Here is a 22,018-nt window from a genome sequence, read left to right as displayed (position 1 = left end):
AGGACTAGAATGAATTACAATATACCTGCTGTCATTTCTACCTGTTAAAGGAGTCTGGCAGGACTAGAATGAATTAGAATATCCCTGCTGTCATTTCTACCTGTTTTAGGAGTCTGGCAGGACTAGAATGAATTACAATATCCCTGCTGTCATTTCTACCTGTTAAAGGAGTCTGGCACGACTAGAAAGAATTAGAATATCCCTGCTGTCATTTCTACCTGTTTTAGGAGTCTGGCACGACTAGAATGAATTAGAATGAATTATTATGAAGACAGCTGTTTAATTACCTGCCACGCAACATCTCCCCAGGACATTGGCTATACCACAACCTTTCATTAGGGAGGAGAGAGGAGAAAGGAGGGAGGAGAGAGGAGGGAGGAGGGGGGGGGGAGTAGGGAGGAGAGAGGAGAGGGAGGGAGGGAAGACATAAGACATAGGCACTATATAAACCTTTTAAACCTTGTATAGAATCTAAAAGACAGGCACCTTGTTAAACTGTTTCCTCTGGTCTGGTATCATATCTCAATGCTCAACTCTCTCCACTGTTTCCTCTGGTCTGGTATCATATCTCAATGCTCAACTCTCTCCATTGTTGTCTCCACTGCAGTGACATGATCTCAATAGGCTGGGGAATCTTTTCTCTAACAAAGTGTTTTGGAAAAACTTAAGTGAGAAGGATAGGTAAGGATAGTCTAAGATTGGGCTTATCTGTGTGCTATTGGATTCTAGGATAAAACAAACTTCCCTCAAGACAAGGTGCTATGGACAGGGTCTCTCTAAATGTCTTCTCTGTCTTCTCTGTCTCTGTATTCTCTGTCTCTGTCTTCTCTGTCTTCTCTGTCTTCTCTGTCTCTGTCTTCTCTGTCTCTGTCTTCTCTGTATTCTCTGTCTCTGTCTTCTCTGTCTCTGTCTTCTCTGTCTCTGTCTTCTCTGTATTCTCTGTCTCTGTATTCTCTGTCTCTGTATTCTCTGTCTCTGTATTCTCTGTCTCTGTCTTCTCTGTCTCTGTCTTCTCTGTCTCTGTCTTCTCTGTCTCTCTCTTCTCTGTCTCTCTCTTCTCTGTCTCTCTCTTCTCTGTCTCTCTCTTCTCTGTCTCTGTCTTCTCTGTCTCTGTCTTCTCTGTCTCTGTCTTCTCTGTCTTTTCTGTCTTCTCTGTCTTTTCTGTCTTCTCTGTCTTTTCTGTCTTTTCTGTCTTCTCTGTCTTTTCTGTCTTCTCTGTCTTCTCTGTCTTCTCTGTCTTTTCTGTCTTCTCTGTCTTTTCTGTCTTCTCTGTCTTTTCTGTCTTCTCTGTCTTTTCTGTCTCTGTCTTTTCTGTCTCTGTCTTTTCTGTCTCTGTCTTTTCTGTCTCTGTCTTTTCTGTCTCTGTCTTTTCTGTCTCTGTCTTCTCTGTCTCTGTCTTCTCTGTCTCTGTCTTCTCTGTCTCTGTCTTCTCTGTCTCTGTCTTCTCTGTCTCTGTCTTCTCTGTCTCTGTCTTCTCTGTCTCTGTCTTCCCTGTCTCTGTCTTCTCTGTCTCTGTCTTCTCTGTCTCTGTCTTCTCCGTCTCTGTCTTCTCCGTCTCTGTCTTCTCCGTCTCTGTCTTCTCCTTCTCTGTATTTTCTGTCTCTGTCTTCTCTGTCTTTTCTGTCTCTGTCTTTTCTGTCTCTGTCTTTTCTGCCTCTGTCTTTTCTGTCTTTGTCTTTTCTGTCTCTGTCTTTTCTGTCTCTGTCTTTTCTGTCTCTGTCTTTTCTGTCTCTGTCTTTTCTGTCTCTGTCTTTTCTGTCTCTGTCTTTTCTGTCTCTGTCTTTTCTGTCTCTGTCTTTTCTGTCTCTGTCTTTTCTGTCTCTGTATTTTCTGTCTCTGTCTTCTCCGTCTCTGTCTTCTCCGTCTCTGTCTTCTCCGTCTCTGTCTTCTCCGTCTCTGTCTTCTCTGTATTTTCTGTCTCTGTCTTTTTTGTCTCTGTCTTTTCTGTCTCTGTCTTTTCTGTCTCTGTCTTTTCTGTCTCTGTCTTCTCCGTCTCTGTCTTCTCCGTCTCTGTCTTCTCCGTCTCTGTCTTCTCTGTATTTTCTGTCTCTGTCTTCTCTGTCTCTGTCTTCTCTGTCTCTGTCTTCTCTGTCTCTGTCTTCTCTGTCTCTGTCTTTTCTGTCTCTGTCTTTTCTGTCTCTGTCTTTTCTGTCTCTGTCTTTTCTGTCTCTGTCTTTTCTGTCTCTGTCTTTCTGTCTCCGTATTTTCTGTCTATGTCTTCTCTTTCTCTGTATTTGCTGTCTCTGTCTTCTCTGTCTCTGTCTTCTCTGTCTCTGTCGTCTCTGTATTTTCTGTCTCTGTCTTCTCTGTCTGTCTTCTCTGTATTTTCTGTCTCTGTCTTCTCTGTATTTTCTGTCTCTATCTTCTCTGTCTTCTCTGTATTTTCTGTCTCTGTCTTCTCTGTATTTTCTGTCTCCATCTTCTCTGTCTTCTCTGTATTTTCTGTCTCTGTCTTCTCTGTATTTTCTGTCTCTGTATTATCTGTAGAAGACACAGAGAAGACAAAGAGAGAGTAGACAGACAAAGAAGACATAGACAGATAATACAGAGTAGACAGAGAAGACGGAGAAGACAGATAATACAGATCTTCTCTGTCTACTCTGTATTATCTGTCTATGTCTTCTTTGTCTGTCTACTCTCTCTTTGTCTTCTCTGTGTCTTCTCTGTCTGTCTTCTCTGGTTCTCTCCTCTCTGGTTCTCCTCCTTCCTCAATCTCAACCTGAAATATATCTTTGTATAAACAGATCTGACACATCGACAATATGCACACACACACACACACACACACACACACACACACACACACACACACACACACACACACACACACACACACACACACACACACACACACACACACACACACACACACACACACACACACACACTAAAGGTTTTTAGAAGTGTATCATGAAACAGGAAGTTTGTCACATGTCACATCAGAACAGAGTGTGTTCAGAACTCTCTGTGTCATGGTTGTCGTTGTCAAGAGAACTCTAATGGTTGTCATGGTGATGCAGTGATGCCTTCTTAAGTTCCCTCCAGGGAATCTTTGAGACGGACTACAGCTGTGATACGATGGTTGGGATGTGATTGAAAGAGAATCTCTGAGACGGACTACAGCTGTGATACGATGGTTGGGATGTGATTGAAAGAGAGAGAGAAAGACATTTGAGTTATGTGTCATTGTGCTGTCATTTAGAACTTGAGTTGTGCCACTGTGATGTCGTTAGAATGTGTGTGAGAGAGACAAAAGCAACTCAGAAGATTCCTTGATGGTAAAGAAGGAAGAAGCTGCCTTTGGGAAGATGGCAGCCTGACTTTCAAAACCTGCCACACACACACACACAAACGCACACACACACACACACACACACACACACACACACACAGACACACGTGCAGACAAAGCTTGTCCTTCTCAAGGAGAAACACTCACCAACCATCTCTCCAACACCTGTCTCAGACAACACAAACACATACACACACATATACACACAGTACTCAGTAGCATTACCTTGGCTGGTACAGTACTCGGTAGCATTAACTTGGCTGGTACAGTACTCAGTAGCATTAACTTGGCTGGTACAGTACTCAGTAGCATTAACTTGGTTGGTACAGTACTCAGTAGCATTAACTTGATTGGTACAGTACTCAGTAGCATTAACTTGGCTGGTACAGTACTCAGTAGCATTACCTTGGCTGGTACAGTACTCAGTAGAATTAACTTGGCTGGTACAGTACTCAGTAGCATTAACTTGGCTGGTACAGTACTCAGTAGCATTACCTTGGCTGGTACAGTACTCGGTAGCATTAACTTGGCTGGTACAGTACTCAGTAGCATTAACTTGGCTGTTGCAGTACTCAGTAGCATTAACTTGGCTGGTACAGTACTCAGTAGCATCAGTAACTTGGTTGGTACAGTACTCGGTAGCATTAACTTGGCTGGTACAGTACTCAGTAGCATTAACTTGGCTGGTACAGTACTCAGTAGCATTACCTTGGCTGGTACAGTACTCAGTAGCATTACCTTGGCTGGTACAGTACTCAGTAGCATTAACTTGGCTGGTACAGTACTCAGTAGCATTACCTTGGTTGGTACAGTACTCAGTAGCATTACCTTGGTTGGTACAGTACTCAGTAGCATTACCTTGGCTGGTACAGTACTCAGTAGAATTAACTTGGCTGGTACAGTACTCAGTAGCATTAACTTGGCTGGTACAGTACTCAGTAGCATTACCTTGGCTGGTACAGTACTCGGTAGCATTAACTTGGCTGGTACAGTACTCAGTAGCATTAACTTGGCTGTTGCAGTACTCAGTAGCATTAACTTGGCTGGTACAGTACTCAGTAGCATCAGTAACTTGGTTGGTACAGTACTCGGTAGCATTAACTTGGCTGGTACAGTACTCAGTAGCATTAACTTGGCTGGTACAGTACTCAGTAGCATTACCTTGGCTGGTACAGTACTCAGTAGCATTACCTTGGTTGGTACAGTACTCGGTAGCATTAACTTGGCTGGTACAGTACTCAGTAGCATTAACTTGGCTGGTACAGTACTCAGTAGCATTACCTTGGTTGGTACAGTACTCAGTAGCATTACCTTGGTTGGTACAGTACTCAGTAGCATTACCTTGGTTGGTACAGTACTCAGTAGCATTAACTTGGCTGGTACAGTACTTAGTAGCATGAACTTGGTTGGTACAGTACTCAGTAGCATTACCTTGGCTGTTACAGTACTCAGTAGCATTAACTTGGCTGGTACAGTACTCAGTAGCATCAGTAACATTGGCTGGTACAGTACTCAGTAGCATTAACTTGGCTGGTACAGTACTCAGTAGCATTAACTTGGCTGGTACAGTACTCAGTAGCATTAACTTGGTTGGTACAGTACTCAGTAGCATTAACTTGGTTGGTACAGTTCTCAGTAGCATTAACTTGGCTGGTACAGTACTCAGTAGCATTACCTTGGCTGGTACAGTACTCAGTAGAATTAACTTGGCTGGTACAGTACTCAGTAGCATTAACTTGGCTGGTACAGTACTCAGTAGCATTAACTTGGCTGGTACAGTACTCAGTAGCATTAACTTGGCTGGTACAGTACTCAGTAGCATTAACTTGGCTGGTACAGTACTCAGTAGCATTAACTTGGCTGGTACAGTACTCAGTAGCATTATCTTGGTTGGTACAGTACTCAGTAGCATTAACTTGGCTGGTACAGTACTCAGTAGCATTACCTTGGCTGGTACAGTACTCAGTAGAATTAACTTGGCTGGTACAGTACTCAGTAGCATTAACTTGGCTGGTAAAGTACTCAGTAGCATTAACTTGGCTGGTACAGTACTCAGTAGAATTAACTTGGCTGGTACAGTACTCAGTAGCATTAACTTGGCTGGTACAGTACTCAGTAGCATTAACTTGGCTGGTACAGTACTCAGTAGCATTAACTTGGCTGGTACAGTACTTAGTAGCATTAACTTGGCTGTTGCAGTACTCAGTAGCATTACCTTGGCTGGTACAGTACTCAGTAGCATCAGTAACTTGGCTGGTACAGTACTTAGTAGCATTAACTTGGTTGGTACAGTACTCAGTAGCATTACCTTGGCTGTTACAGTACTCAGTAGCATTAACTTGGCTGGTACAGTACTCAGTAGCATCAGTAACATTGGTTGGTACAGTACTCAGTAGCATTAACTTGGCTGGTACAGTACTCGGTAGCATTAACTTGGCTGGTACAGTACTCAGTAGCATTAACTTGGCTGGTACAGTCCTCAGTAGCATTAACTTGGCTGGTACAGTACTCAGTAGCATTACCTTGGTTGGTACAGTACTCGGTAGCATTAACTTGGCTGGTACAGTACTCGGTAGCATTAACTTGGCTGGTACAGTACTCGGTAGCATTAACTTGGCTGGTACAGTACTCGGTAGCATTAACTTGGCTGGTACAGTACTCGGTAGCATTAACTTGGCTGGTACAGTACTCGGTAGCATTAACTTGGCTGGTACAGTACTCGGTAGCATTAACTTGGCTGGTACAGTACTCAGTAGCATCAGTAACATTGGTTGGTACAGTACTCAGTAGCATCAGTAACATTGGTTGGTACAGTACTCAGTAGCATTAACTTGGCTGGTACAGTACTCAGTAGCATTAACTTGGTTGGTACTGTACTCAGTAGCATTAACTTGGCTGGTACAGTACTCAGTAGCATTACCTTGGCTGGTACAGTACTCAGTAGAACTAACTTGGCTGGTACAGTACTCAGTAGCATTAACTTGGCTGGTACAGTACTCAGTAGCATTAACTTGGCTGGTACAGTACTCAGTAGCATTAACTTGGCTGGTACAGTACTCAGTAGCATTAACTTGGCTGGTACAGTACTCAGTAGCATTAACTTGGCTGGTACAGTACTCAGTAGCATTAACTTGGCTGGTACAGTACTCAGTAGCATTAACTTGGTTGGTACAGTACTCAGTAGCATTAACTTGGCTGGTACAGTACTCAGTAGCATTACCTTGGCTGGTACAGTACTCAGTAGAATTAACTTGGCTGGTACAGTACTCAGTAGCATTAACTTGGCTGGTACAGTACTCAGTAGCATTAACTTGGCTGGTACAGTACTCAGTAGAATTAACTTGGCTGGTACAGTACTCAGTAGCATTAACTTGGCTGGTACAGTACTCAGTAGCATTAACTTGGCTGGTACAGTACTCAGTAGCATTAACTTGGCTGGTACAGTACTCAGTAGCATTAACTTGGCTGTTGCAGTACTCAGTAGCATTACCTTGGCTGGTACAGTACTCAGTAGCATCAGTAACTTGGCTGGTACAGTACTTAGTAGCATTAACTTGGTTGGTACAGTACTCAGTAGCATTACCTTGGCTGTTACAGTACTCAGTAGCATTAACTTGGCTGGTACAGTACTCAGTAGCATCAGTAACATTGGTTGGTACAGTACTCAGTAGCATTAACTTGGCTGGTACAGTACTCGGTAGCATTAACTTGGCTGGTACAGTACTCAGTAGCATTAACTTGGCTGGTACAGTACTCAGTAGCATTAACTTGGCTGGTACAGTACTCAGTAGCATTAACTTGGCTGTTACAGTACTCAGTAGCATTACCTTGGTTGGTACAGTACTCGGTAGCATTAACTTGGCTGGTACAGTACTCGGTAGCATTAACTTGGCTGGTACAGTACTCGGTAGCATTAACTTGGCTGGTACAGTACTCGGTAGCATTAACTTGGCTGGTACAGTACTCAGTAGCATTAACTTGGCTGGTACAGTACTCGGTAGCATTAACTTGGCTGGTACTGTACTCGGTAGCATTAACTTGGCTGGTACAGTACTCAGTAGCATCAGTAACATTGGTTGGTACAGTACTCAGTAGCATCAGTAACATTGGTTGGTACAGTACTCAGTAGCATTAACTTGGCTGGTACAGTACTCAGTAGCATTAACTTGGTTGGTACAGTACTCAGTAGCATTAACTTGGCTGGTACAGTACTCAGTAGCATCAGTAACATTGGTTGGTACAGTACTCAGTAGCATTAACTTGGCTGGTACAGTACTCAGTAGCATTAACTTGGCTGGTACAGTACTCAGTAGCATTAACTTGGCTGGTACAGTACTCGGTAGCATTAACTTGGCTGGTACAGTACTCGGTAGCATTAACTTGGCTGGTACAGTACTCGGTAGCATTAACTTGGCTGGTACAGTACTAGGTAGCATTAACTTGGCTGGTACAGTACTAGGTAGCATTAACTTGGCTGGTACAGTACTCAGTAGCATTAACTTGGCTGGTACAGTACTCAGTAGCATTAACTTGGCTGGTACAGTACTCGGTAGCATTAACTTGGCTGGTACAGTACTCAGTAGCATTACCTTGGCTGGTACAGTACTCGGTAGCATTAACTTGTCTGGTACAGTACTCAGTAGCATTACCTTGGCTGGTACAGTACTCAGTAGCATTACCTTGGTTGGTACAGTACTCAGTAGCATTACCTTGGCTGGTACAGTACTCGGTAGCATTACCTTGGCTGGTACAGTACTCGGTAGCATTACCTTGGCTGGTACAGTACTCGGTAGCATTAACTTGTCTGGTACAGTACTCAGTAGCATTACCTTGGCTGGTACAGTACTCAGTAGCATTACCTTGGCTGGTGCAGTACTCGGTAGCATTACCTTGGCTGGTACAGTACTCAGTAGCATTACCTTGGTTGGTACAGTACTCGGTAGCATCAGTAACATTGGCTGTGCTGTCTGTGCTCCAATGGATTCTAATGCTTTAGTGTGGCCTGCTGGAAAGGCTTTAAATACAGTGTGTGTGCGTGCGCGTGTGCGTGTGTGTGTGCGTGTGTGTGTGTGTGTGTGTGTGTGTAATAGCTCTGAATAGCTCAGGGAAATTAAAAGGATTATATGAGAAGAGACTCATTCAGCCACGATCCCAGCCCCCCCCCCCCCCCCCCCCCCCCCCCCCCCACACACACACACACACATACACACACACAGAGAGACAAAGAAACAGAAACAAACAAACACACACTTTAAGCCGTAGTGGTTGTATAGTCTGGCAGGCAGTCAGTCAGTCAGTCAGTCAGTCAGTGTTAATAGTTAACTGAGAGATTAATTAACGCAGTCAACAGACAGTCAGTGTTAATAGTTAACTGACACAGTCAACAGACAGTCAGTGTTAATAGTTAACTGAGAGATTAATTAACGCAGTCAACAGACAGTCAGTGCTAATAGTTAACTGAGAGATTAATTAACGCAGTCAACAGACAGTCAGTGTTAATAGTTAACTGACACAGTCAACAGACAGTCAGTGTTGAGAGTTAACTGACGCAGTCAACAGTCAGTCAGTGTTAATAGTTAACTGACACAGTCAACAGACAGTCAGTGTTAATAGTTAACTGACACAGTCAACAGACAGTCAGTGTTGAGAGTTAACTGACACAGTCAACAGACAGTCAGTGTTAAAATTTAACTGAGAGATTAATTAATGCAGTCAACAGACAGTCAGTGTTAATAGTTAACTGAGAGATTAATTAACGCAGTCAACAGACAGTCAGTGTTAATAGTTAACTGAGAGATTAATTAACGCAGTCAACAGACAGTCAGTGTTGAGAGTTAACTGAGAGATTAATTAACGCAGTCAACAGTCAGTGTTAATAGTTAACTGAGAGATTAATTAATGCAGTCAACGGACAGTCAGTGTTGAGAGGTAACAGAGATGAAAACAGCCAGCAGATACAGAACTGAAGAGACTCACCAAACCGTTGCATGTCTGTCCACAGCTGTGAAACAGAGACCTAGCGTCCTTCCATTCAGATGACCCCCTTCTGAGGTGAAACGGAGGCCTAACCCCTTTCCATTCAGATGACCCCATTCTGAGGTGAAACGGAGGTCTATAACGTCCTTCCATTCAGATGATCCCCTTCTGAGGTGAAACGAGGGTCTAACCCCCTTCCATTCAGATGACCCCCTTCTGAGGTGAAACAGAGACCTAGCGTCCTTCCATTCAGATGACCCCCTTCTGAGGTGAAACGGAGGTCTATAATGTCCTTCCATTCAGATGACCCCCTTCTGAGGTGAAACGGAGGTCTAACGTCCTTCCATTCAGATGACCCCCTTCTGAGGTGAAACGTGGGTCTAACCCCATTTCATTCAGATGACCCCCTTCTGAGGTGAAACGGAGGTCTATAACGCCCTTCCATTCAGATGACCCACTTCTGAGGTGAAACGGAGGTCTATAATGTCCTTCCATTCAGATGACCCCCTTCTGAGGTGAAACGGAGGTCTAACGCCCTTTCATTCAGATGACCCCCTTCTGAGGTGAAACGGAGGTCTATAACGCCCTTCCATTCAGATGACCCCCTTCTGAGGTGAAACGGAGGTCTATAACGTCCTTCCTTTCAGATGACCCCCTTCTGAGGTGAAACAGAGGTCTAACGTCCTTCTGAGAGAAAACGAGGGAGACGCTCCTCGGAGGGATCGTCCCGGAGAGCATGGGAACACAGGGCCTTTCATGTCAAACAGTGTCCCAGATGGAACCTTATTCCCTTTACTTTGAGGGAATGGGAAGCCATTCAGGAACAATCTACATCCAAGCCTTCCAGAAAAGAGGACAGAAGGACGGGCAGACGGACAAACGAACACACAATAGACGTCAGTCAGCTAGCCAGGCTACGGCTGTATGATCCATTATGACATCACAGAGAATCAATGACCTATTTGTGACATCATAGCTCTAGAACTAGCCCAGTAGAATGTCAACAGTCAATGAGTGATTGTGACATCATAGCTCTAGAACTTGCCAGGTAGAATGTCAACAGTCAATGAGTGATTGTAACATCATAGCTCTAGAACTAGCCCAGTAGAATGTCAACAGTCAATGAGTGATTGTGACATCATAGCTCTAGAACTAGCCCAGTAGAATGTCAACAGTCAATGAGTGATTGTGACATCATAGCTCTAGAACTAGCCCAGTATAATGTCAACAGTCAATGAGTGATTGTGACATCATAGCTCTAGAACTAGCCCAGTAGAATGTCAACAGTCAATGAGTGATTGTGACATCGTGACTCTGAGGAACTTCAGCCGTATGATGTGATAGTGAAACGAAACCGTAGACCAGAAGCTGTGTGTGGTGGTACTATCATCCACATCCACAAATAGAGACAGTAAAGTACCCTTCTGTTCTGTTGTGTTCACTCCTGTCATGTAGACAACCGTACCCTTATTTGGATGTGTTGGATATTTTAAGGCTTTTGGGAAACAGATCTAATGACGACTAAACTACAAAGAGAGTGATCAGAGAGGATAAAATAATGTGATCAAAGAGAAACGAGCGAGAAGGAGAGCGAGCCAAGGTCTAGAGATCCGGCTGCTGGATATTATTCTAGAATTACAGAAAGATGGTTTATCCACTGATTACCACCTTAGTGAGGTTCGGATGTGGTTCAGGAGGAAACGGAGCTTCCTCATCAATCACACGCCCCCCCCCCCCCCCCCCCCCCCCCCCCCCCCCCCCCCTCTGGACAGAAGCTACTGCCATCCATCCACCACCTAACCCCCCCCCACTTCCCCTAACCTTCCATCTCTCTCTCCATCCACCACCTAACCCCCCCCCACTTCCCCTAACCTTCCATCTCTCTCTCCATCCACCACCTAACCCCCCCCCCACTTCCCCTAACCTTCCATCTCTCTCTCCATCCACCACCTAACCCCCCCCCACTTCCCCTAACCTTCCATCTCTCTCTCCATCCACCACCTAACCCCCCCCCACTTCCCCTAACCTTCCATCTCTCTCTCCATCCACCACCTAACCCCCCCCCACTTCCCCTAACCTTCCATCTCTCTCTCCATCCACCACCTAACCCCCCCCCACTTCCCCTAACCTTCCATCTCTCTCTCCATCCACCACCTAACCCCCCCCCCACTTCCCCTAACCTTCCATCTCTCTCTCCATCCACCACCTAACCCCCCCCCCACTTCCCCTAACCTTCCATCTCTCTCTCCATCCACCACCTAACCCCCCACCACTTCACCTAACCTTCCATCTCTCTCTCCATCCACCACCTAACCCCCCCCCACTTCCCCTAACCTTCCATCTCTCTCTCCATCCACCACCTAACCCCCCCCCACTTCCCCTAACCTTCCATCTCTCTCTCCATCCACCACCTAACCCCCCCCCCACTTCCCCTAACCTTCCATCTCTCTCTCCATCCACCACCTAACCCCCCACCACTTCACCTAACCTTCCATCTCTCTCTCCATCCACCACCTAACCCCCCACCACTTCACCTAACCTTCCATCTCTCTCTCCATCCATCCACCACTTCCCCTAACCTTCCATTTCTCTCTCCATCCATCTACCACTTCCCCTAACCTTCCATTTCTCTCTCCATCCATCTACCACTTCACCTAACCCTCCATCCATCTACCACTTCACCTCTCCTTCTGCCCCTCTCTCCTTCTGCCTCTCTCTGCCTCTCTCTCCCTCTCTTTCTCTCTCTCTCACTCGATCTCTCTCTCGCCCTCTCACCATCTCTCTCTCCCCCTCTCTCTCTCTCCCTCCCTCTGTATCTCTCCACCTCTGTATCTCTCCACCTCTGTATCTCTCCACCTCTGTATCTCTCCACCTCTGTATCTCTCCACCTCTGTATCTCTCTACCTCTGTATCTCTCTACCTCTGTATCTCTCTACCTCTGTATCTCTCTACCTCTGTATCTCTCTACCTCTGTATCTCTCTACCTCTCTCTCCCTCTAACTATCCCTCTGTCTCTTTATATCTCTCTCCCTCTGTCTCTCTCTCTTTCCCTCTATATCTCCATACCTATTTCTGTCCATCTCTCCCTGAGCTACAGTATGTGATAGACAGGGGACATTTAGGATGTACAGGTCAGCTCTCTATTGTAAAATAACAGAATTCACAGAGGGGGACCCCCCCTTCTCTCTCTCTCTCTGTATGTCTGTCTCTCCTCCTTCTCTCCTCCTCCAGGGAGTGAAGTACAGGCAGCTGGCATACAAACTAGCTGACTCAATGTACACACACCACTACACGAGAGAGAGAGAGAGAGAGAGAGAGAGAGAGAGAGAGAGAGAGAGAGAGAGAGAGAGAGAGAGAGAGAGAGAGAGAGAGAGAGAGAGAGAGAGAGAGAGAGAGAGAGAGAGAGAGAGAGAGAGAGAGAGAGAGAGAGAGAGAGAGTGAGACACAGAGAGATAGATACAGCGATAGATACAGAGGGGGAGAGAGAGAGACACAGAGAGACCCTAACCCTCACTTTGGTGCTAGGGCACCAAGGCCCTCTGCCAGGGAACCAAGGCCCTCTGCTAGGGGACCAAGGCCATCTGCTAGGGCACCAAGGCCCTCTGCTAGGCCACCAAGGCCATCTGTTAGGGCACCAAGGCCCTCTGCTAGGGCACCAAGGCCCTCTGCTAGGGCATCAAGGCCCTCTGCCAGGGCACCAATACCCTCTGCTTTAGGTGATAGCCTATTGGTTACAGCCTGTCATGTCAAAGTGTAGGTGATAGCCTATTGGTTACAGCCTGTCATGTCCAGACGATGATGACATGAGGGAGGCGCCTGAAAATGTAGCCAAACTTTAATGAGACATTTAATTACATACAGTACCAGTCAAAAGTTTGGACACACCTACTTATTCAAGGGTTTTTATTTATTTGTACTACATTGTAGAATAATAGTGGAGACATCAACACTATAAAATAACACATCTGGAATCATGTAGTAACCAAAAAAGTATTAAAGAGGTCAAAATATATTTTAGATTCTTCAAAGTAGCCACCCTTTGCATTGATGACAGCTTTGCACACTCTTGGCATTCTCTCAACCAGCTTCACCTGGAATGCTTTTCCAACAGTCTTGAATTAGTTCCCACATATGCTGAGCACTTGTTGGCTGCTTTTCCTTCACTCTGCGGTCCTTCACTCTGTAGAGGTGCCCTGGCAGATGGGGCACCTCTTGAAAGCCAAATGGCTTCTACCCCCAAGCCATGACTGTTAAATAGTTAGTTATATAAATAGCTAACTAATAGCTACCCAGACTATCTGCACTGACTATTATCTATCCTGTTACCTCATCACATAGACTGCTGCTACTGTCTATTATCTATCCTGTTACCTCATCACATAGACTGATGTTACTGTATATTATCTATCCTGTTACCTCATCACATAGACTGCTGCTACTGTCTATTTTCTATCCTGTTACCTCATCACATAGACTGCTGCTACTGTCTATTATCTATCCTGTTACCTCTTCACATAGACTGCTGCTACTGTCTATGATCTATCCTGTTACCTCATCACATAGACTGCTGCTACTGTCTATTATCTATCCTGTTACCTCATCACATAGACTGCTGCTACTGTCTATTATCTATCCTGTTACCTCATCACATAGACTGCTGCTACTGAATATTATCTATACTGTTACCTCATCACATAGACTGCTGCTACTGTCTATTATCTATCTTGTTACCTCATCATATAGACTGATGTTACTGTCATTTATCTATCCTGTTACCTCATCACATAGACTGCTGCTACTGTCTATTATCTATCCTGTTACCTCATCACATAGAATGCTGCTACTGTATATTTTCTATCCTGTTACCTCATCACATAGACTGCTGCTACTGTCTATTATCTATCCTGTTACCTCTTCACATAGACTGCTGCTACTGTCTATGATCTATCCTGTTACCTCATCACATAGACTGCTGCTACTGTCTATTATCTATCCTGTTACCTCATCACATAGACTGCTGCTACTGTATATTATCTATCCTGTTACCTCATCACATAGACTGCTGCTACTGAATATTATCTATACTGTTACCTCATCACATAGACTGCTGCTACTGTCTATTATCTATCTTGTTACCTCATCATATAGACTGATGTTACTGTCATTTATCTATCCTGTTACCTCATCACATAGACTGCTGCTACTGTCTATTATCTATCCTGTTACCTCATCACATAGAATGCTGCTACTGTATATTTTCTATCCTGTTACCTCATCACATAGACTGCTGCTACTGTCTATTATCTATCCTGTTACCGCATCACATAGACTGCTGCTACTGTATATTATCTATCCTGTTACCTCATCACATAGACTGATGTTACTGTCTATTATCTATCCTGTTCCCTCATCACATAGACTGCTGCTACTGTCTATTATCTATCCTGTTACCTCATCACATAGACTGCTGCTACTGTATATTATCTATCCTGTTACCTCATCACATAGACTGATGTTACTGTCTATTATCTATCCTGTTACCTCATCACATAGACTGCTGCTACTGTCTATTATCTATCCTGTTACCTCATCACATAGACTGCTGCTACTGTCTATTATCTATCCTGTTACCTCATCATATAGACTGATGTTACTGTCTATTATCTATCCTGTTACCTCATCACATAGACTGCTGCTACTGTCTTATCTATCCTGTTACCTCATCACATAGACTGCTGCTACTGTCTATTATCTATCCTGTTACCTCATCACATAGACTGCTGCTACTGTCTATTATCTATCCTGTTCCCTCATCACATAGACTGCTGCTACTGTCTATTATCTATCCTGTTACCTCATCACATAGACTGCTGCTACTGTCTATCATCTATCCTGTTACCTAGTTACCACATTACCTCGTACCCCGGCACATCACATAGTTACTGTTGTGTATTTATTCCTTGTGTTATTATGTTTTTGTTGGGAAGGGCCAATCAGCCGTCAGTAAGCATTTCCCTGTTAGTCTACACCGATTGTTTACGAAGCATGTGACAAATAACATTTGATTTGATTTTGAGTCTTAGTCCCATCAAGTAGGCTTGGGGTTTGCAGGTTGTTGTGGACGGGGATGGTGGATGGGCCTAAGGCTTCGAAGGTCGAGGTTTCAATCCCAGTGCTATAGGTTCTAGTTTTTTTGTTTTTTTTAAGTCTTTCTCAAACCTTAACCTTTAACCTTAACCAATCAGAATGAATGACAAAACATAACCGTCAAAAATCAACATTTATTCCCCTATGGACAAACGTTGGATTCTGAAGTTAATTTCTAACTGTTTGTTGCTACTCTACACCCTCTTTGTTCAGCATTGCAGAGCGATAGTAAGACATCTTGTTGCTACTCTACACCCTCTCTGTTCAGCATTGCAGAGAGATAGAAAGACATCTTGTTGCTACTCTACACCCTCTCTGTTCAGCATTGCAGAGAGATAGAAAGACATCTTGTTGCTACTCTACACCCTCTCTGTTCAGCATTGCAGAGAGATAGTAAGACATCTTGTTGCTACTCTACACCCTCTCTGTTCAGCATTGCAGAGCGATAGAAAGACATCTTGTTGCTACTCTACACCCTCTCTGTTCAGCATTGCAGAGAGATAGTAAGACATCTTGTTGCTATTCTACACCCTCTCTGTTCAGCATTGCAGAGAGATAGAAAGAAGAAAACAGAGGGAGGGAGAGAGGACCTTTTTCTCTTCTCACTCTCCTCATCTTGTTTATACAAGCAATACCTTCTTTATTACAAGCCAGTGCATAGCAATCACACACACACATTCACAAGCAATCTCCCAACGACGCTAACTAACGGCCCGCAGGGAATACTGTCTGGTGAGTTTGGAGGCTTGAAACTCAGTGTGTTGCCTGCTGGAAAGGCTTTAGATACAGTGTGTGTGTGTGTGTGGAATCAATGTGATAATTACCTCTCAGAATGAGCATAAACCATATTGAATTGGAGAATGGCTTGTAACAACGGTTAATATAATAACACCGGTTAGTGTAATAACACCGGTTAGTGTAATAACACCGGTTAGTGTAATATTATTACATTACCGGTGTTATTACACTAACCGGTGTTATTACACTAACCGGTGTTATTACATTAACCGGTGTTATTACATTAACCGGTGTTATTACACTAACCGGTGTTATTATATTAACTGGTGGTATTACCTCATACCCGTGTTATTACCCCATACCCGTGTTATTACCTCATACCCGTGTTATTACATTAACCGGTGTTATTACACTAACCCGTGTTATTACACTAACCTGGTGTTATTACACTAACCGGTGTTATTACACTAACTGGTGGTATTACACTAACCGGTGTTATTACATTAACCGGTGTTATTACACTAACCGGTGTTATTATATTAACTGGTGGTATTACACTAACCGGTGTTATTACACTAACCGGTGTTATTACACTAACCCGTGTTATTACACTAACCGGTGTTATTACACTAACCGGTGTTATTACACTAACCGGTGTTATTACATTAACCCGTGTTATTACACTAACCCGTGTTATTACACTAACCCGTGTTATTACACTAACCCGTGTTATTACACTAACCCGTGTTATTACATTAACTGGTGTTATTACACTAACCGGTGTTATTACATTAACCGGTGTTATTACACTAACCGGTGTTATTACACTAACCGGTGTTGTTACACTAACCCGTGTTGTTACACTAACCCGTGTTGTTACACTAACCCGTGTTATTACACTAACCCGTGTTATTACATTAACTGGTGTTATTACACTAACTGGTGTTATTACACTAACTGGTGTTATTATATTAACCGGTGTTATTACACTAACCGGTGTTATTACACTAACCGGTGTTATTACACTAACCGGTGTTATTACACTAACCCGTGTTATTACACTAACCGGTGTTATTACACTAACCGGTGTTATTACACTAACCGGTGTTATTACACTAACCGGTGTTATTACACTAACCGGTGTTATTACATTAACCGGTGTTATTACACTAACCCGTGTTATTACACTAACTGGTGTTATTACACTAACCGGTGTTATTACACTAACCGGTGTTATTACACTAACCGGTGATATTACACTAACCGGTGTTATTACACTAACCGGTGATATTACACTAACCGGTGATATTACACTAACCGGTGTTATTACACTAACCGGTGTTATTACACTAACCGGTGTTATTACATTAACCGGTGTTACACTAACCGGTGTTATTACACTAACCGGTGTTATTACACTAACCGGTGTTATTACACTAACCGGTGTTATTACATTAACCGGTGTTATTACATTAGCCGGTGTTATTACACTAACCGGTGTTATTAGATTAACCGGTGTTATTACACTAACCGGTGTTATTACACTAACCGGTGTTATTACACTAACCGGTGTTATTACACTAACCGGTGATATTACACTAACCGGTGTTATTACACTAACCGGTGTTATTACATTAACCGGTGTTATTACACTAACCGGTGTTATTACACTAACCGGTGTTATTACATTAACCGGTGTTATTACACTAACCGGTGTTATTACACTAACCGGTGTTATTACACTAACCGGTGTTATTACACTAACCGGTGTTATTACATTAACCGGTGTTATTACATTAGCCGGTGTTATTACATTAGCCGGTGTTATTACACTAACCGGTGTTATTAGATTAACCGGTGTTATTACACTAACCGGTGTTATTACACTAACCGGTGTTATCACACTAACCGGTGTTATTACACTAACCGGTGTTATTACACTAACCGGTGTTATTACACTAACCGGTGTTATTACACTAACCGGTGTTATCACACTAACCGGTGTTATTACACTAACCGGTGTTACAGGGCTGTTGACCTCCATGAACGTTTTTACAGTGCGTTGTCTGATCGTTCCGTTCATTACCGGTGTAGAGATATGGAGGCAGAGCAGGGCGTTTTGGTGCGCAGCCAATGGCAGAGTTACTCAGCGGAAAACCTCTGTTAGACCATGGACACACACACACACACACACACACACTCCGTTAGTAGACCATGGACACACACACACACACACACACACATACACACTCAGTAGACCATGGACACACACACACACACACACACACACACACTCCGTTAGTAGACCATGGACACACACACGCACACACTCAGTTAGTAGACCATGGACACACACAAATACACACACACACTCAGTTAGTAGACCATGGAGACACACACACAGACACACACACAGACACACACACACACACTCAGTTAGTAGTCCATGAAGACACACACACACTCAGTTAGTAGACCATGGAGACACACACACATACACACACACACACTCAGTTAGTAGACCACGGACACACACACTCAGTTAGTAGACCACGCCTCGTGGGATTCAATGCCAGTAACAACATCCGTTACCTCAGACTGTTGCTACAGCACAACCCGCTGGATTAACTGCCGGTATAACAACACATTAAGACACACACACACACACAGAGAGAGACACACAGACAGAGAGAGACACAAACAAACACACACACACACACAGAGAGACACACAGACAGAGAGAGACACAAACAAACACACACACACACACACAAACACACACAGAGAGAGAAAGACACACAGACAGAGAGCGATACAAACAAACACACACACACAGAGAGAGAGACACAGACACACACACACACACACAGACACAAACAAACACACACAGAGAGAGACACAGACACACACACACACACAGAGAGAGACACAAGCAAACAAGACATACACACACACACACAGAGACACAGACACACACATACACACAGAGACACAGACACACACACACACAGAGAGACACAGACACACACATCGTAGTGTCATTGAGCGGTGTGTGTGTGTGGGTGTGACCAGGGGGTTAGATGACACACACACACCTCAGGGACGCTTTAAGTCAGGGGTGTCAAAGATATTGTCCAATCCGGCCCGCGGGTGTTTCTCATTTGTTTTTTTTAGGGGGAAAACAAACTCAATCTACTTTAAAATGTCTAAAACCAAATGGAACCTGTAGAAATGACAACAGACCGACATTTATACAGTTACTTGACTGTGTAGAAATTATTATACAGTTAATTGACTGTGTAGAAATTATTATACAGTTACTTGACAGTGTAGAAATGATTATACAGTTACTTGACTGTGTCCTGATCTCTAATAATCCTACAACCTCTCACAATCTCACTTCAGAATGACATGTTCATCCTGAATAAATCACCGAAATGTCAAGGAGCATCGCCAATTCCAAAAACGATAGATGGAGGGAAAAACCCCCACCATAGTGCATCCTGTGTAGTCTAAAGACGAGCCACTCAGGATAACGGGCGGACAAAGGGTGCTGCGTGGCCACATACAACATGCATGTCCTGGTCCCAGGTCCACATTCTAAACCATTATCACATCATATAGGCACCCCCTGGTCCCCCGGTCCACATTCTAAACCATTATCACATCATATAGGCACCCCCTGGTCTCCCGGTCCACATTCTAAACCATTATCACATCATATAGGCACCCCCTGGACCCCGGTCCACATTCTAAACCATTATCACATCATATAGGCACGTCCTGGTCCCCCGGTGCACATTCTAAACCATTATCACATCATATAGGCACGTCCTGGTCCCCCGGTCCACATTCTAAACCATTATCACATCATATAGGCACGTCCTGGTCCCCCGGTCCACATTCTAAACCATTACCACATCATATAGGCACCCCCTGGTCCTCGGTCCACATTCTAAACATTCTAAACCATTACCACATCATATAGGCACCTGGTCCCCGGTCCACATTCTAAACCATTACCACATCATATAGGCACCCCCTGGTCCCCGGTCCACATTCTAAACCATTACCACATCATATAGGCACCCCCTGGTCCCCGGTCCACATTCTAAACCATTACCACATCATATAGGCACCCCCTGGTCCCCGGTCCACATTCTAAACCATTACCACATCATATAGGCACCCCCTGGTCCCCGGTCCACATTCTAAACCATTACCACATCATATAGGCACCCCCTGGTCCACATTCTAAACCATTACCACATCATATAGGCACCCCCTGGTCCCCGGTCCACATTCTAAACCATTACCACATCATATAGGCACCCCCTGGTCCCCGGTCCACATTCTAAACCATTACCACATCATATAGGCACCCCCTGGTCCCCGGTTCTAAACCAGACAACAACACACGTCTGGAACGTTAGTCATTGAAATATGTGACAACTTCAAACCCCATGTTTTATGAACTTTAGCCTTCTTTCAAGCATCTTTCTTAGGTCACCAACTATAGTTTGGCTACATTTGCATACATTAGCATACATTCGCCAGTTATGTAGTTTATAATTTCAGGTAGGCCTAGTGAATGTCCTTTGAGCCCACGTGAAGCCAAGTTTAGCCATTAACCTAAACCCTCATTATTCCATAGGTTAAAACCGGCATTATCCCGCCTTTACATAGAGGCAATAGGCTGACAATCTATCTAATTAATTAATCTCCATGTGTGCCATTGGTTTAGCAGTTGGATCAATCAATTAATCTGATTAGCTATTTGATTGGATCTGTCAATCAATGAAACCCGGAACTGCCCTCTCAGACCGCAGCCTAAAAACACATTACCTACAGAATGCATAGGCTACAATCTATTGGCTACACCTATGTATGAACAGAAAAACATGTAGCCAATCCCTCACAAGCTCTGTACAGTACAGCATCAACGAGTTGCCTCAGTCAGGGGGGAAACATGCGCTTCCGTATACATCAAAGCTGTGGTGAACTGCAGCAGCAAGCAACGTCTGCTTTGGTAGCCTACAGACAATCAGAGTTATCCATGCAACGCAACCCCCTCACTGTTGAAGACAGAACGGTACAGAAACGGAAATAGACAGCGAATAGAATATAACAGCATGAATCCATGTTGTCAGTTACCTGGTGTGAAAACGGCGAAAACGGTTAGAAATCTGACCGTACGGTTAGCGATTCATCTCAGATATCACCCAAAACCACCTTCGGTCGCTTCTGTGACACGCTCTTCCCTTCCCGTTCTCTTTCCTCTCCTCTATATGTCTCTCTCTTTCAGGGAGGAGAGCATCAGTAGCAGTTGCGGATCTCCACGGGCATATCCAGCATCGCGTCTCAAGGCTGTCAACCACGGCATCCGACCGACAGCAGCTGCGAGATGAGCTGTCGTTCCACCCGACACTGTCTCGCGCAGGCAGCGCTCTTCTCTTCTCTACTCAACTCTTCTGTTCCGTTATGTTCTCTGCCTCTCTGTCTTCTATCCGTATCTCACTGCGTCAGGCGCACTATGCTTGGCTTCTCGCTCTCTCTCTCGTCCTCCTCTCCTCGTGCCTAGACTGAAGACAGCTTTTAGTGGAGAGGGAGTAGGATACTATACAGGCTGTGATGCAATATAATATACCATACAATACTTTAATGTCCATTTGAATGGAAATTCATTTCGAGGCCAGCTGTAGGCTACAATGAGATATGCCTGCATACAAACCTACACACAACAGAAAATCTCTGTGAGCAAAATTTGATGTAATTTCAACTTCTTTTCAACCAAAAAGTTTTCTTTTCAATGTCTTTTGCCAACATGTATCACTGATAATGTCCTATAAGCTACACTTCAGGATG

At 44.1% G+C, this 22,018-nt stretch overlaps 1 protein-coding gene across 1 annotated transcript in view; it reads right to left on the bottom strand.

The window, feature by feature from the left end:
* Window positions 1-21,758, bottom strand: part of LOC129835474 (protein ELFN1-like) — a 244,765-nt gene extending 223,007 nt beyond the window's left edge. The window contains exon 1 of the mRNA XM_055901114.1: window positions 21,308-21,758. The gene's annotated coding sequence lies outside the window, so the exon portion shown is untranslated. The remainder of the gene's footprint in view (window positions 1-21,307) is intronic.
* Between the last annotated feature and the right edge of the window lie 260 nt (window positions 21,759-22,018).

This window comes from Salvelinus fontinalis, chromosome 3 (assembly GCF_029448725.1).
Source record: "Salvelinus fontinalis isolate EN_2023a chromosome 3, ASM2944872v1, whole genome shotgun sequence".
NCBI classification, from domain to species: domain Eukaryota; kingdom Metazoa; phylum Chordata; class Actinopteri; order Salmoniformes; family Salmonidae; genus Salvelinus; species Salvelinus fontinalis.
The sequence above is the reverse complement of the archived record's forward strand: the minus strand, read 5'-3'. Positions and strand labels throughout refer to the sequence as shown.